The following is a 16934-nucleotide window of genomic DNA, read 5'->3' as shown; positions in this document are numbered from 1 at the left end:
GATATGGTATCCTCCTCCAAATGTTCGAGTGGCTTCACTTGGTGCATGTTCATGCATGTAGTTGAATCAAAACCAACATAGCCTCTATAATTTTTATGTTCATGGTGTTCATATCCTACTCATGCTAGTGTCCAATGTTACTTATGCATAATGCCTGGTCATGATCGTTGTTGCTCTCTACCTGGCCGCTTCCCAATCTTAATTGCTAGCCTTCGCCTATACTAACTGGGAATTCTGCTTGTACATCAAAACCTTAAACCCAAAGTTATTCCAGATGAGTCCACCATACCTACCTATATTTGGTATTACCCTGCCGTCCTAAGTAAATTTGCATGTGCCACCTCTAAAAACTTCTAAAAATTATCCGTTTTGTGTGCCTGGATCGTTCATGGAACGACAGGAGGTGGCCGATATCTTCCGTGCTAAGCGGGTTATCCTTAGGTCGAGTGTTTATTCACTCGCCATCGCACGAGGAAATGGGCGGTAATAGGGATGCCCAGTCCCAAACTGCAAACATGAAAAATAGTTCATCTCTTGAATAATCAAACAAAAACTTCCAATGGAGTCAAAACCTTTACTTTCCGCTTGGGAACCGCCACTAGCGTGCTTAGCATGGAAGATGTTGATAACTGATGGTCGTGAAGTGAATGAAGAAGGGTGCATGTCTCAAAATATCATTTATCTCTGTTTTAAAAATTGAGCTCTGGCACCTCTGCAAATCACTGCTTCTCTCTGCGAAGGGACTTTCTATTTACTTTTACGTTGTGTCACCACCTTCTAAAAACAAGCGCCAGAAACTGAGTAGATCACAGCTGTCATGATTTATGCATTGTATATAGCTAATGTTGGGTGCATCATGACTGGATCTTTTCTACCATGAATTACAATTTTTAGTCGCTTCTTGAACTTTGGAGGTGATCTGCATTTATGTTTTGCGGTCTTAGAAAGGGCTAGCGAGATACCACTATTGCCATATTATATCATGGTTGTTTTGACAACATGTTGCTGTTTGAGATATCTTACTATTGCTCGCTAGCTGATTATGACATTGATATGAATCATTATAATTTTAAGAGTTATTGTTGACATGGTTAGTTATAATGTTGGCTGAAAACCTGGGTGCTGTTTAAGCTTATTTGTGCAAACAAGAGCAAAAGAGTTCGTAAAAGTTTTTCTTTCTCACTTTCAGTTTATCAACTGAATTGCTAGAGGACAAGCAAAGGTTTAAGCTTGGGGGAGTTGATACGTCTCCAACATATCTACTTTTTCTCAAGCTTTTGCTCTTGTTTTGGACTCTAATTAGCATGATTTGAATGAAACTAACTCTGGACTGACGTTGTTTTCAGTAAAACTACCATGGTGTTGTTTTTGTGCAGAAATGAAAGTTCTCGAAATGAAACAAAACTTTGTAAGGATTTTTTATATCAATAATAAGGATTTTTGGAGCCAAGACCCACCAGAGACGGGCCCCTGGGTGGGCACAACCCACCAGGGCGCGCCCCCTCTCCTGGCGCGCCCAGGTGGGTTGTACGAACCTGGTGGCCCTGCTGATGACCCCCCTGATACTATAAAATCACATTATTTCAGAAAAAAAAATCAGGGAGAAAGAATTATCATGATCCACGACACGGAGCCGCAACCAAGCCCTGTTCTTCCTCGGGAGGGCAGATCTGGAGTCTGTTTGGGGCTCCGGAGAGGGGGATCTTCGTTCTTCGTCATCACCAACCATCTCCATCGCCAATTCCATGATGCTCCCCACCGGGAGTGAGTAATTCCTTCGTAGGCTCGCTGGTCGGTGAGGAGTTGGATGAGATTCATCATGTAATCGAGCTAGTTTTGTTAGGGTCTGATCCCTAGTATCCACTATGTTCTTAGATTGATGTTGCTATGACTTTGCTATGCTTAATGCTTGTCACTTTGGGCCCGGGTGCCATGAACTCAGATCTGAACCGTTTATGAATTCATCATTATATCCATGTTTTAGATCCGATCTTGCAAGTTATAGTCACCTACTACGGTTATGATCCGACAACCCCGGAGTGACAACAACCGGGCCCACTCTCGGTGATGACCGTAGTTTGAGGAGTTCATGTATTCACTATGTGTTAATGCTTTGTTCCAGTTCTCTATTAAAAGGAGGACCTTAATATCCCTTAGTTTCCAATATGGACCCCACTGCCACGGGAGGGTAGGACAAAAGATGTCATGCAAGTTCTTTTAATAAAGCACGTATGACTATTTACGGAATACATGCCTACATTATTTACATCGATGAACTGGAGCTAGTGCCGTATCGCCCTAGGTTATAACTGTCGCATGATGAATATCATCCAACAAGTCACCGATCCAATGCCTACGAATTTAACCTTATTGTTTTTTCTACGTTACTATTGCTATCATCACTGTTACACTTGTTACAAAATTACTGCTATCACTGTTACTGTTACGTTGCTGCTGTCACTACTATCAAAACTATCAAACTACTTTGCTACTGATCACTTTGTTGTAGATAATTAATCTCCAGGTGTGGTTGAATTGACAACTCAGCTACTAACACCTTCAAATATTCTTTGGCTCCCCTTGTGTCGAATCTATAAATTTGGGTTGAATACTCTACCCTCAAAACTGTTGCGATCCCCTATACTTTTGGATTATCAACATCCTCTTCAAGGATACTAGACATGGAGACAAAGGGCCTTGGGCCTTTACGTAGCTTGCGGAATGCAAGCGATGCTTGAGGGGATGGCATTGTCTTCTCCATGTCTTCTGGTGTTGCTTGGGGGTATCAAGCACTAGTGTAGTAACTTGAGCTTGTGCCCTTCATGAAGCCTTTGAAGACTTCTTCTGCCGCTTCAATGAAGAAGGGACATCAGAAGCTTCTTCGTGTTTGCGCTTCTTGGCTTCGGCTTCAATATGCTTTGTCTTCTTCCTTTCAGAAGCAACAGATGGAGTGTTCGGCTTCGAAGCAGTGAAGCTTGGTGGGAAGATAATCTTAGGCATTTCTTGCCGTGAAGCCTTAGCTTTGGGTACGAAGGGCTTATTCTTGTTCTTCTTAACAATATTAGGGTCGATGCCTAGGCTACCAAGTGCATTTATCTTCAAGGCTTCATTGTGAGCCTGAACACACTTATCAGCATAGTACTTGGCACTCATGAGATCCCTTGGCTCCATCACGACGCTTTTGAAATTCTACCTTCAGGTCAGCCATCATCAACTTAATTTGATGAACATTTGAAACACTGAGCTTTTCCATATGCTTCTTGAAGACGGCCTTCTCGTAGTCAATGTAGTTCTTCTGCTCAATAACCTTCTGAGCAATCGCAAGTTCCTTCGCAATGCAGCCCTGGAAGGGTGACACTTATGCCAATGGGTAGCTGCAGATCATCAATAGTGAGGGTCGTATCTTCGAACTACTCATCAATGAAATTGTTCAGAATGTCAGCATCAAACAGAGGCAGATCCTTGAAGATTTTAGCCTCCTGGTTGCTCTTGATCAGCAGCTCCAGCGCATCATCAGCAAGATCTTCGTCACTGGACAAATCTATGATGTCATCATTATTACGCAAAATGCTTGCAGGTGTAAGGCCTTGCCCTGAGATTTTCTTTGTCAAATGCACACTAGATTAGGAGGTACAATTTTCAGAGGCTTCAGTTTTGAAGCTTTCGGTGCAGATAGAGCCTTTGAAGCCTTTTCCTCCTTGGTAGTCTTCGGGGACTTAGGAGTGGCAGTTTATTCTTGAGCAGCTGCAACGCTTGCCCTTTGCTCAGTGCAGTGTGCAAGATAGGCAGCAAGGTCATCAACGGGACCAATGCTATTGGGTTCAGCTTCGCGGGTGCCATCTGGGCTTGGTTCAGCAGGACCTGGATTGAAGTCAATCCCATAGTCCTTTTTGTTTTGGGCAGCAGAGCACCTGGCAAGTTGATAGTTGGCTTCGAAGTGACCACCATCTCGGCACCATAGTATGCTTGTTGGATCAGCATCTTGGGGCATTGGCCTTCTCACCATGCATGGGAAGAATTTCAACTAAATGGCTTTAACCTTTGTCTGCGCATGAAGCTTCTTGTAGACGATATCAGCCCACGGTGGTCCCACATCATTCTTGGCAGCGTACTCTGAGTTCACAGACTTATATTGAAACCACTGTTCAGCCCAGTACCTGCAAATCCATTGAACGCGCTATTTGCGCTCCCCATATGTTTCCTCCGGATCAGACTTGTACATATCATAGAGCTCTGGAGGCAGATCCAGTGCAGTGTTCTCTCTGCACTGCCTGTCCCCTTTCTTTTATGACTTTCCTCCAGCCATTGGCTTCACAGTGATGATTAGCTTCACTCTGCTTGGTATACAGGAACTAGCTTCATGAGAGTCAAGGTGAAGTTGTAGGAAGTTTGCAAATGAATTCAGAGTATGAGAACCAAGAGACTCACCCACGGACATGTACCTATTAAAGCATTAGAGATGCGAGGGAAGCAGGAGAGGTCATATACATTCTTAGAGGATTTTGAAGATTAAATTAGTTTGAAGACACTGACCTCACAATGAAAAGACATTCACTTACTGGGATATGTTGATCCTAGATTTGTACGAATCCATGAATAAGTACAAGTGAGGAATCACACTATTTGTGAAGCATAAGTGAAAGTACTTGGCGAATCATGAGATACCATAGATAGAAGATCCAAATTTGGAAGTGACAAAACAACTTTCTAAAGATATAGGAAGTTTAACAGATCAAACAGACAGTAAAAAATGAGATTTTATTTACCGGTCAAGAACAAGGAACGAATTGCAAGACGAGTCAGAGAGGAGGTCGAGCAGTTCAATCTCCAGCACCCTAACTTGGCGGCGGATGATAGCTACGGTGGCAGCGGGGCGAAGATGACTGCAGCCGGCGTGAGTACGAAGTCGGTGAAGTCAAGGCAGCTAAGCATTTCTTCTCCGGCGACGATGAAGGCTAGAGATGGCGCTATGGTTGCGAGCGAGATGGTGATGGGAGTAGATGAATTAATGACCCGGGGGCGTTGTATTTATAAGAAGGAGCGTTGCGCTGTGAATTTACTGCGCTACCCCTGGCGGTTCACATCTACGCGACGTGTGGCATGCATGCACACTTTAAACAATTGTGCCACGACCCCACCACATAGCTGGTCTGGCGGGCGGGCCGACTTCTACGGATTTTGGCAAAATGGAAAAGATAATAAAACTGTTTTAAATGTTGGTCTCAAAATCTTCGACTGAGAAGGACATAGTGAAGGCAATCAACACATGTCAGTAGAATGCATATGAAGTAGTGAGAGTAGGAGCAATAAGCACAGATGGGGTCCGATGACATTCACTTATTGCAGAGAATGGCAATTTGAGGACAGAGCTATAAGTGAATGATGTTGAGGACAGAATATATATATATATATATATATATATATATATATATATATATATATATATATATATATATATATATATATATATATATACAGCCGGTCTATTCTGCTAATATTAGCAGAATAACTATTCTGTAACACTTCCGCACTGCATGCTCAACGCAAGTGCACGTCATTGTTTGAACCAAGTGTGCTGCAGTACTCACGTGAGTGAACTTCCCGTCGCAAAAAACTGCACGCAGAGTTTTTTGGTACTGTTTTCACTCTAGTTTTTTAACCATTTGTCGAAACAAGGCGTGTAATATACCATTGGAAAGATATTGATTAGGCGCAACTTCGCCATGTTGAACACTTTTCGAGATTCCTCTCGGTTTAAGATCAGTTTCAAAAATAGTGGGGCGGATGACGAGTGGCAGTGAGCGTTTTTTCGCGTTTTTTTCTAAACCGCTTTTCGGAATAAAGCGAATGATACACCGTTGGGAAGATATCATCGAGGCGCATCTTTTTCATATCTATTATTTTCTCTAATTCGTTACGGTTTAAGAGCAGTTTCAAATTTAGTAAATCGCGCAATTCTGTTTTTCAAAAAAATTCAAATTTTCGGTACTGTTTTCGCTCCAGTTTTTTAACCGTTTGTCGAAACGAGGCGTGTAATACGTCGTTGGAAAGCTATGGACAAGGCGCAACTTTCATATGTAGAAATGGTTTTGAGATTCCTTACAGTTTTAAGTTAATTTTGAAAATCGTGCGGCGCACGATGAGTGGCTGCGGCCGTTTTCCGGGATTTTTTTTACAAACCGCTGGTCGGAATGATTCAAATGATATGCCGTTGGAAAGATATCGACGAGATGCAACTTCTTCATGTAGAACACTCTCTCTAATTCCTTACGGTTTAAGAGCAGTTTTAAATTTACCGAAAAGCGGACACTTTTTTCGCGAGACCAAAATCATCGTGTGTACTTCATCGGACAGAAGAACGCACTGCTTCAAACTGAAAACCGCACTACAACAGACAGTCAAGTGAACTTCATGATTTCTTTTTGTCGGACGTAAACTTTTTTGCACAAGTTTTTGTTGTCTTTCTTTCAACTTTTTTTAGCGAGAGTGGACCGCAACACTTCCGAAAGTGAACCGAAACACTACCAAAAGTGAACCTCATGAGTTTTTGTTGTATTTTTTTCATACTTATTATTTTTTTACGCGCGTTGACCAAGCGAGTGGACCTTTCATCGGACAGAAGAAGGCACTGCTTCAAACGGAAAACCGCACTGCAGCAGGCAGTCAAGTGAACTTCATGATTTCTTTTTGTCGGACATAAACTTTCTCGCATAAGTTTTTGTTGTCTTTTTTTCAACTTTTTTATGAACGAGAGTGGACCGCAACACTCCCGAAAATGAACCGCAACACTATAAAAAGTGAACCTCATGAGTTTTTGTTGTATTTTTTCATACTTATTAATTTTTTTACGCGCGTTGACCAAGCGAGTGGACCGCAGGGACTAAGCGAGTGAACTACATCTAATATAGAAGCGAGCTTCATTTTGAGATCTTTTTTGTTTTGTGTTTACCAAGTGGACAACAGAGGAGTTTTATAGCAAACTTTGTGAGACAACAAACTCAGCTTCAAAACATACATATCCATTTCTTATTTTTCTTTTTCTTTTTTCTCGCTTTACAAAATGAACCACGAAGGAATTTTAAACTAAACAACATCCTGGGTAACATTTTCTTACAGAACAAGTCCCTACAAATTTTCACATATCATTCTTTAACAGAAGCAGTGCACACAGAAACCTGCATCCACAAACCAGCTGAACTGCATTGCCGATCGAGCCAAACTGCACCGAGACAACTATCTGCAAGAAAAGTAATACCAAACTGCAATGGGGCGCTTCCGGACTGCACGGCTATGACATCGAGAGGCAGAAGCACTTTTGCGATTATTCTAAAACAAATTTAATACCTACCGGCCACAAAACCAAGTGCACGCCGAGCAATACGCCATAGATAGAGCAGGTGCACTGTACAATAAACATCAGTCAAATTGAAAATCCGACTACTGCGTTGCCTGTCGCGGGACTGTGCCCTCGCGCCCCTATGCCTTTGCCCTCCGCACACCGCTGGACTGCACCCCGCACTGCATAACCACCTAAAATGTACCGCCATGCGACCAAAATCGCACTTCAATGTCAATGCAATTTTTTTCTTTTTCTCCTTTTTACACAAAGTGAACCACAGAGGGATTTACAACAAACTGCACCTATTATTAGAACACAAACATTTCACAGCAAACTGCATGGCACAAATTCAAAAAAAGAAGACGAGGAGCAGCACCGAAACCACACGCACGAGGTGGACTATAGGTTGGCGTACACCTCACCGTGTGGCCATCCTCGCCTTGGCCAGAGACAGCAGACTCGTCCGCCTTGTCGGGTGGCCTTCGTACACCTCTCATACAAGAAAATCCCAGCAAGGGGACGCACGGCTAGAGGCGCTGCGGCGTGGCTCCCTGACTCAGAATCAAACTGCACGCTCCTCGAATCAAAACCGCACGCTGCCGCCGGCGATGAGCTGCACAAAAGCTTTCAAGAAGAAAGTGAACTTCTCTGCTTGAGTAAACTGCAGCCGATGCAAAAAACAAAATTCAATCAGAACACATGTGGACTGCACTGCGGTCAACGGCGGCTCTGGCCAGAAAAAATTACAGCATGACTCTCGTGCTCTTTCGCCGGCGAGGGAAGGAGGAGCTTGGGGGAGGCAGCCATGGCCCCGATCTAGACGAGGACAGGGCGTCTGCACTGTACATGCGGAGATGCAGTTCGATGGGTAAGGGAATGGGGGCGTACTCCTTTTTCTCCCCTGGTCGACGCGGCGGGCGTAGGTGCCCACGGGTGAGACGGAAGCCGGATCCAGTAATTAAAACAAGGTAGGGGCAAAGCCGTGGACCTTTGGAAGATGGAGGCGCCCGGGTTCGGCGACCACCGGGGCGCGCCGTCGCGGGGAGGGGCTCGGGGGGCCGGGGTGAGGGGCCACATCGCCTCTGTTTGCGATGCACGCGTCGTCGGGCATGCACGGGAGGAAGGATCCCACCGGATCCGGCGGTCGCGCGGCTGGGGTTGGTCGCTGGGCAGGGGTGGGAGGAGGATCCCGCCGGGGAAGGTGGGAGGTGAGACGACGTCTCGGGTGGGGCAGGCCACACCGGAGAAGGTGGGAGGGTGGGTGGTGGCTCAGGTGGGGTGGGCCACGCCGGAGAAGGTGGGGATTGTGGGACGGCGGCTCGGGTGGGCCGCGTCGTGACGGAGATGGTGGCTAGGGTGGGGTGCGTGCGTGCGTCGGAGAAGGTGGGGATAGTAGGGGCGGCGGCTCGGGGTGGAGCACGGGTGCGGGGCGGGTTGGGGAGGAAGTTGGGGATGAGGCAGAAGGAGGAAGATGGTGGAGGTGGGTTGGGTCGTGGGGGATGGGGAGGTTCGGTATGCGTTGGGCACTGTACGTCGGGTGAGGTGTTAGCAGAATAAGGTCTTAAAAGGTGTTATTATAATAGACCCACCCTATATATATATATATATATATATATATATATATATATATATATATATATATATATATATACATCTGGCATCTGGGCTATTCTATTTCGCGTAACAGAATATTATTCTGTTACCCTACTTGAACTGATGAATTCGAGCGGTTGAACTGATACTTTCATTATCCGTTGAAAATCGTCTTCTTTAGTTCAATTTTTTTGCAATTTTTTGTCGAAATGGGGCGTATAATATATTGTTGGAAAGCTCTTGCCATCTACATTACAATCATATAATTTGTTTTTGCAAAAAAATTATGGTTTAAGAGCAGTTTTGAAAAAAACATTTTTAAAAAAACCAAAAACGTGAATCGTATTTTGGACTTAGTTTTCAAACGGTTTGTCAGAATTGAGCAAATGAGATGGCGTTGGAAAGCTTGTTAAAATCCGCATCTTCCATATATCTACTATTTTTTCAAATTCTATATGATTTAAAAGTAATTTGAAAAATGGTGAAATTCTGGGTGAAACGTATTTTCGCTGTTTATTTCAAACGGTTTGTCGGATTGATGCAAATGATATGACATTGGAAAGCTATGGAAAATTTGCAACTTTTGCGTATAGAAAGTTTTTTCTAATTCCTTACGATTTAGGTACGAATTCAAATACAGTTAAAATTAGTTTTGAACGTGATTTTGTTAAAAAGTTTATTAAAATGGGGCAAATAATATACCATTGGAAATCTATTGAAAATGCGAAACTTATTCATGTTGAACATTTTCTCAAATTCGCAATCGTTAAAGAGTAATTTTGAATACGGCAAGACGGATCCTGCTGTTTTCCCATCTGAAAAACAGAGTACTCGTACTGATATATGTATGTGTTTGTACTGAGCTATTTTTTGTAGAGTAATTTTGAATGATTCTGAAAAAAGAGTACTTGTACTGATATTTGCATGGGTTTGTACTAAGCGTGTTTTCACTAACTAGACTTTGATCTGTTTTTGGTAATATTTTTACTCGTAAGTTTTCAACGGTTTACTATATCGTCGCGCCCTATACTTGCATGGTTTGTATCATTGAACTGAATGATATTTTTTTCAAAAAGAAAATGTTTTTAATTCTTTTTTCTGAACTACATTTTTTTACAACGATGTTCTGGACTTGTACTTTTACCATTTGAATTGCATGGGGTTTTCTTTTGCTTGAACTTTTACAATTTGAATTTCAGTCATTTCTTTTATTCTGAATTCCGAACGGACCACCGTTTTTAACTTGTACTGATCAATATTTTTAATTAAACCATTTTTCATTTATAGAACGGACCACCATTTTTATTTGTACGGATCAGTTGTAGAACCTGGACGTCAACGTCACATGATTACGCTTTGGACGGATCACTTTCTCCCATCTGGACTGACCACAAAACTTGCATCAAGAAACTCACAAAAACAAGGACGATTACAACGAGATCGACGAGAATGTATGAACCATACCATTTTTGCACAGAACAAGCAGAACTTATTAAACAAGATGTTTTTGAAGTTTCTCACATTAACACTTTTTATAATACAAAACTAAATGGTTCACTTTTACCTTCTCTTTTTAAAGTATTACAAACTGATGAACTAAAATAAAATGGTGAGCACAGTGCATTTTTGTACCACAATTGGTAATAGGGGCACAATCCATGTGGACTGTATAAAAGGTAAGTACCAGTAAAAATGGATTGCTGGTGTTTTCATAGAGTTTGTAGTACCATTACAATCAAAGTTCGTACTGACATAAGCTCTGGTCGTGCTCCGGCCAGAAAAAGATACATAAGTACACTGCGGCCAAAGTATTACAAACTGACAAACGTAATCAGCCACCTCTGTAGAACAGAGCATCTCAGACGCCTCTACTCCTGTTGCTTTTCCTTGTGTAGGAGGCTGTTGACGGAGCATGCAGTGACACAGGGGGCCATGGTAGCGACACGCGCAGTGACGCAGGTCTCCAAACTGATGGTCACTACGAACTCGGCCACCCTGAAGCCACGGGGTTGGACTGAGCATGGCGCTGAAGTTGAGTAGGACATTTAGGAATTAGGATAATTAGGAAACAACAAATAGGTGAAGAAATCGTGAAGTGAAATGAGTTATAGAAGATAATATGCATTACACCTTGCTGATTTCTCAACTGAAATTGTTTACTACACAGCTGCCATATTTGACTGAGCTACCCTGAAGTTGCTGGAATGGACAAAAGTCTTAATCAGAATCTCACCAACGTTTGACACTAGAATGAATTTCTGAAAACTTACCCAGTTTGGTTAGCTGCTGACTTGAGAAGAGCCACCCTTTTTGCATCGAAGAGTTGCTGTGATGTACTGAGCAATTGCTTTTTCTGACCTTACAAAATTATGTCCGATGAATCTCTCTAATATGGATGTGTGAACCTTCCAAAATTAAATATGGATGTGTAAACATGGCATCTTTTTTTCCAGAAAAACAACAGGAGCGCATCCGCATAGTTATTCATCTCCATATCAACAATATTTGGCCACCAAAAACCCGACAAATGTTTTTTCCTGAAAACACAACACATTTTTGGAATGCATCAGTACAAGCTGACATTTTACAGTTTTCAGAAGCGACCAAACTTGCTAATTAATACTCATGTACTTACTGGGACCACATACATATCCTAATATTAGTAATCATGTACTTACTGCGGCCTGCACTCAGCTCCTTGAGCGACTGGCCACAAAACAAGAAGTTGTACTGTTGAGCAGGAGGTCCTCGACCCTGTGACTCCTCCAGGCCCCACTGTTTGCTCAGCGCTCAAGCAAAAAAAATTGTAGGGTGCTCAGTGCTATATTATTTCAACATGACAAAATTTAACGTTCAACATTAGATGGGAACTTGGACGGGGTGCAGTGCTCTACTCGGACGGCGCCCAATGCTCAACTTGGACGGAGGAGTGCTCCCCGAAGCTCCAGTGGTAGTTGGGGTACATCAGTAGCAGATCGGGGAGGAAGGGGGTTAGGCGAGAAGATTGAGCAGTGGCAGGGGACGACCGGAACTGTCGGCTATGGCCCAACCCCTGCACGCCGACCCTCCGGCGACGGGGATAAGCGCGGTGAGGGCGGCCCTTTTCCAATAGAACTAAATCTAATAGGAAACTTGAACTTTTCCTAATGCATTGCAGCAGCGACAGACTGCCCTGTGATTGGGTCCTCGACGAGCAAGACCAGAATCTCATCATCTTTGATATTGTAGAAGTAGCAACACATTTTGCCCGGCTTGTCGACTCCCAACCCAATTTTCCTGAGAACCAAGATAGACAAGAGAGAAAATTTTCTATCTTACAGCTGAAAAATTAAACACAAAAAAATCAGTTTTTTTGGCTCTCAACCTCCTGCATATATATTTGAACTGATGTTTTCTGTCAGAACAGTACTGCCTCTCGAGTATGAACTATGCAAACTTTATTTTGGCCGAACTGTTGGAAATTTTCTATGAAGTGAAAACTACCACACAATATAAAACTGAATTATTTTTTTAACACGCACACTGCACTGTTTCAACTTTTCTTTATGAACTGATGATAAAATACATACAGGCTGCTACACCAGTTGCAAATTCATGAATACATGATTTTTTTTGGAGAGCAATCTAACAAGTGCTATAGCAAACCACGGAACAAGTACATGTTTTGAACTGCTCAAGAACACACATCAAGCAAAAAAATACAAACTACTTCTGATTCACTAAAACGTGAGCTAATTTTCAAAAGAGATTCACTAAAATAACTTCTGATTTTTTTAAACATCTAGCTTCTCATTATTTTCAATTTGAACTTGCTTGTATTTTGTTTTTAGCAACGTGAAATGAAGCAGTAAGCAAGAGACGGGACGGGGGTGAGTACCTGCCGGTGCCGTCGGAGAAGCGCGGTGGTCTTGCCAGCGAACATGGGGCCAACGATGACGTGAATCATGCTGAGTTGGACTGCCGAGCTGGACGTCCTCGACCCCCCACGGTTCCTCCTGCAGGTTGCACTGTTTCGCCATGGAAGCACAGGCGAGGGAGTTGGAGTGGGGCACGGCCATGGCGGCGACATTGAACGGACGGGGGTTGCGGCGTTGAACTCTCTGTACGCAGCGACAGAGCAATAGCGGCGCGTCGATCCAGTGCGGGGCAACAGCCGCGGTGCCAAGAACTGCGGAGGGGTAAGGGAGGGCGGCGGTGGAGGGAGATGGAAGCAGGGGGTGCATAGGAGAGGCAGAGCGCCCCCGGCGACATGTGGTTTGCTGGGGCAGATCCTGCTATGTATTCTTCACCTGTAGGAATGGAAGTTTAGATGGAAAGATGCTTAACAATGATGTAAGTACATGTGAAATATATGACCAAGTACCATGTATATTAACTGGAAAAGTTCGACAAGAAACTTCATCTTCAGCATACTGACTACACCACACTATACATATTGCAGGGGAAAGATAGATGCACTCAGCAGTTAATTGCCAAAGCATGCACTTCCAAAATGCTAATTAATCGAGATGGTTTTTTTTGTGAGCTTTCTGCACCAAATAAACATTACTGCTGCAATGCAAGAACAGTTACCTGATTCAACATCATGGCAAAGAACGATTGAAGTACGACAGAGGGAGAGAGACGAGCCTAAGTTCAAACTACAAACAGAAGCTGCGAGCTCTATGTTTCAGCTTGTGTATGATTTCATTTTAATGCCAAATTCCTGAGTCCAACATTAAAGTAACACACAAGACCGACCAGCACAGAAGTTCATAGTACCAATTCTGCTGATTTTTTTCGATGAGCGCACATTTATTAAAGGGAGTACTGATCATTCATGCTACCCTGGAAGATCAAAGCCAGCAAGTTACCAAGGATGGGGATTCGTTTTGGTGCTGTTTATGGGACTGTTACGCAAACATTTCTTTGTTTCAGAACTGGCAATAGAATTATGATTGTCTGATTTGAGAATCGGATTCAAAACTGAATCTATATATCTGGAAGAAAGGCAGCACATCAAGAATGCTTGATTATGTAAAATTTGTGAAAGATAAGCTACTATCGGAACTCATGTACCCAGTACAAGTTCGGTTTTGAAAATAAAATTAACAGTACAAGAGATAAGTAATGAGCTAATGCAGCTCTTGAAAATGTTGTTCTAATTCAACGCTAGGGAAGCAAGAAAATATAACATTACACGCCATCGATGACTAATGGTAGTACAAAATGTTTCTTTTTCGCACATTTTTTTCTGGGTTAAGTTCCTATGGCTAGTAGCTATCAAGGATTCAAGTGATCTCTCAGTAAAAGTAATTTTGTACTCCCGATGTAGTAATACCTGGACTTGCTGTCACATGTGTTCTTTGTCATCCACAACACAACTACGTTTCTCTGTGCTACTCTCACAAAGCTACTGAATGTCAACACGACATTTGTTTTGTAACACATTCATCAAAATATTACTACCTACGAGATGAGAGATGAGAGAGCAATATTACTGCCTACGAGATGAGAGATGAGAGAGCAATATTACTACGTACGAGAGAGAGGTTCTGCCTTCTTCCATCAGGTCTGAATCAAAGCAGCACTAGTTCAATTCAAAATAAAATGTCAGTTCAAACATGAGGCATGGAGATCTTCACCGTCGGGAGATGGAGAAGAGAGATTTCGAGCAGGGTGTACCTCACGATGACCGGGAAGGAGGCGCGGGCGAAAGTAGGCATTGCGACAGTGAAGGCCTCCGGTGGCGATCTTGGACTGCTGGAAGCAGCGGTGTCGGACCACCCACCTAAATACTTTTAAGCACCTACGAAGCATCAAAGTCACAAGTAAAACTTGCAGTCAGAGGATTATGTGGAATTTCAATTTGTACAACTAAATACTTTTAGCCCTTGTACAAACACAAGAATCTGAAGAAAAAAATGCTGGCCCTCACTTGCATATACCAGCAGGCACCTACGGAGCACCAAGTTCACTACAAGAAATCAATCAGCAGCACTTCAACAGTGATGATGTAGCTAAGGGAGAGAGAGGGAGGCACGAACTGGGGTCCAGCCTGGCTGCTGCATCCTCGTGCTGGTGCCGTCAGGTACGGAACTTCAGCAATGTAGAAGAGCTCATCGCTGCAGCAGGAGATCAAGCGTGGGAGGGCACGAACATCGTCAGGGAGAGGAAGGAGTGCGCCAGGGGTCACGGTGCGCATGAGGCCGGTGACGGAGCACGCAGTGACGCAAATGGCCGTGGTAGCAACGCACACAGTGACGGAGGTGTCCGAACTGACGGCCGCGACAAAACTCGGGCACCCTGAAGCCATGGGGTTGGACTGATGGACGCAACGAACTCCGCCACCATGGGCTGCCGTGGGCCGCGGCGGCTCTTGTAGAGGAGCTAGGTGTCCATGGAGGAGCCGCAGGCCGGCTAGGCATTGAACGGCCTGGGGCTGAGGCGTTGAACCGCGTGTACACGGCAGCAGAGCGATAGCGGCGGGTCGATCCAGTGCGGGACGACAACAGCGGCGCCGTTTAGGTTTTGGGGCTGCGGCGGGATCTGCGCAATGGATGTAGGTGGCCGGCGCATGGGAAGGAGGAGGGCGGCGCGTGGTGGAGGCAGGCGGCCGGCGCCGTGAAGGAGGTGGGCGGTATATATATATATATATACACACACCTAGGTGCTTGGGCACCTTGCTCGTTTTAGGTAGGTATCGCTGCACAATGATTGTTTGATTTCTTTCCTAACTATTCTTCATGCAAAGCTTTCCATTCTTACATTTTGTTTTCATTTTTAAATATTAGGCATGCAAGACTTGCCATACAATAAATCATATTATTGTTTTTTTTTACCTACTATGGGTATCTAATACACGTACTTTTGTCTCCTAACTATCTAATACGGGTATCAAATACTTACTAACGAAATTATGCACATAAGCGGGTATTATATACCTAATAAATTATTTTCTGAACTACTATGTTCTTTTTTTTATCTAATACGCGGGTATGTATATAATAAATTATTCTATGTTCTAGCTAGTAACGAAATTATATACATACGCGGGTATGCATATACCTACTAACAAAATTATATACCTACGCGGGTATGCATATACCTACTAACAAAATTATATACATACGTGGGTATGCATATACCTACTAAAAAAATTATTTACATACGTGGGTATGCATATACCAAGTAACGAAATTATGTATGTATGTGGTTACCATGCAAAAAAGTATATGTACGAGTATGTATATACCCAAATATGTGGTGTGTATGTCTATGCCTACTACTGAAATTACGTAAAATACACGAGTATTTACATACCTAGTGACTTATTCTACGAAACAATAAGTGCTAATTTTTATTCAGTATGGTATTTTAATCTCCTTCCTTTTCTATGAGGTGACATGCATGCATGGATGGTTAAAGAATTAAAGCCTGCCAAATTAACTAGTAATTAAGGCATTTACATTTGTTGCCAAATCAGTCGCTGAACACGATTCAACGACGGATAGGCAAGGTGCCTGGGCACCTAGGTGTCCCAAACTGTCGTCCTATATATAGTGTTACTATTCATCACCCAGGATGCAGAATAAGTTATTCTTCACCCGAGATAATCTTACGATCACTTCCTAAATAAATTACGTTTAGAATATAAATAGTTACATGCACATTAATTCAATATGTAAAATTTGGTCTAAAAAAAGTTATAAGATCAGAAAAATCACATTTTATGTATGTTTTACAATATGTTTTTACATTTGTAATTTTATGTAACATAAAATATTTTTTACGGCGAGTACATATTTTCTTACGTTCTTTTTTTTATGTATGAAATAAGACAAAATTTACAAAACGTAAAAATACGGTGCATTGATGTCAAAATAGAGAGGGGGTGAAGAATAACTATTCCTCACCCAGGGTGACGAATAGCGCGACCCTATATATATATATATATATATATATATATATATATATGTGTGTGTGTGTGTGTGTGTGTGTGTGTGTGTGTGTGTGTGTGTGT

At 42.9% G+C, this 16934-nt stretch overlaps 1 long non-coding RNA gene across 8 annotated transcripts; it reads right to left on the bottom strand.

The window, feature by feature from the left end:
- Positions 1-10553: 10553 nt before the first annotated feature.
- On the bottom strand, positions 10554-15535 carry LOC123052780 (uncharacterized). Of its 8 annotated transcripts, XR_006425052.1 has the most exons (9): positions 14959-15535; positions 14850-14888; positions 14597-14720; positions 14455-14501; positions 12810-13221; positions 11568-12208; positions 11203-11469; positions 11063-11131; positions 10554-10958 (listed from the first exon to the last, which is right to left on the bottom strand). It is a non-coding gene; the product is annotated as an uncharacterized lncRNA (long non-coding RNA). The 8 variants fall into 8 exon arrangements; XR_006425051.1 differs by having other exon boundaries at positions 14597-14888; XR_006425049.1 differs by having other exon boundaries at positions 10555-10958; positions 14850-15535.
- Between the last annotated feature and the right edge of the window lie 1399 nt (positions 15536-16934).

Source organism: Triticum aestivum, chromosome 2D (genome assembly GCF_018294505.1).
Source record: "Triticum aestivum cultivar Chinese Spring chromosome 2D, IWGSC CS RefSeq v2.1, whole genome shotgun sequence".
In the NCBI taxonomy this organism is placed as follows: Eukaryota; Viridiplantae; Streptophyta; class Magnoliopsida; order Poales; family Poaceae; genus Triticum; species Triticum aestivum.
Note: the sequence above shows the minus strand (reverse complement) of the source record. Positions and strands in the feature narration are given on the sequence as shown.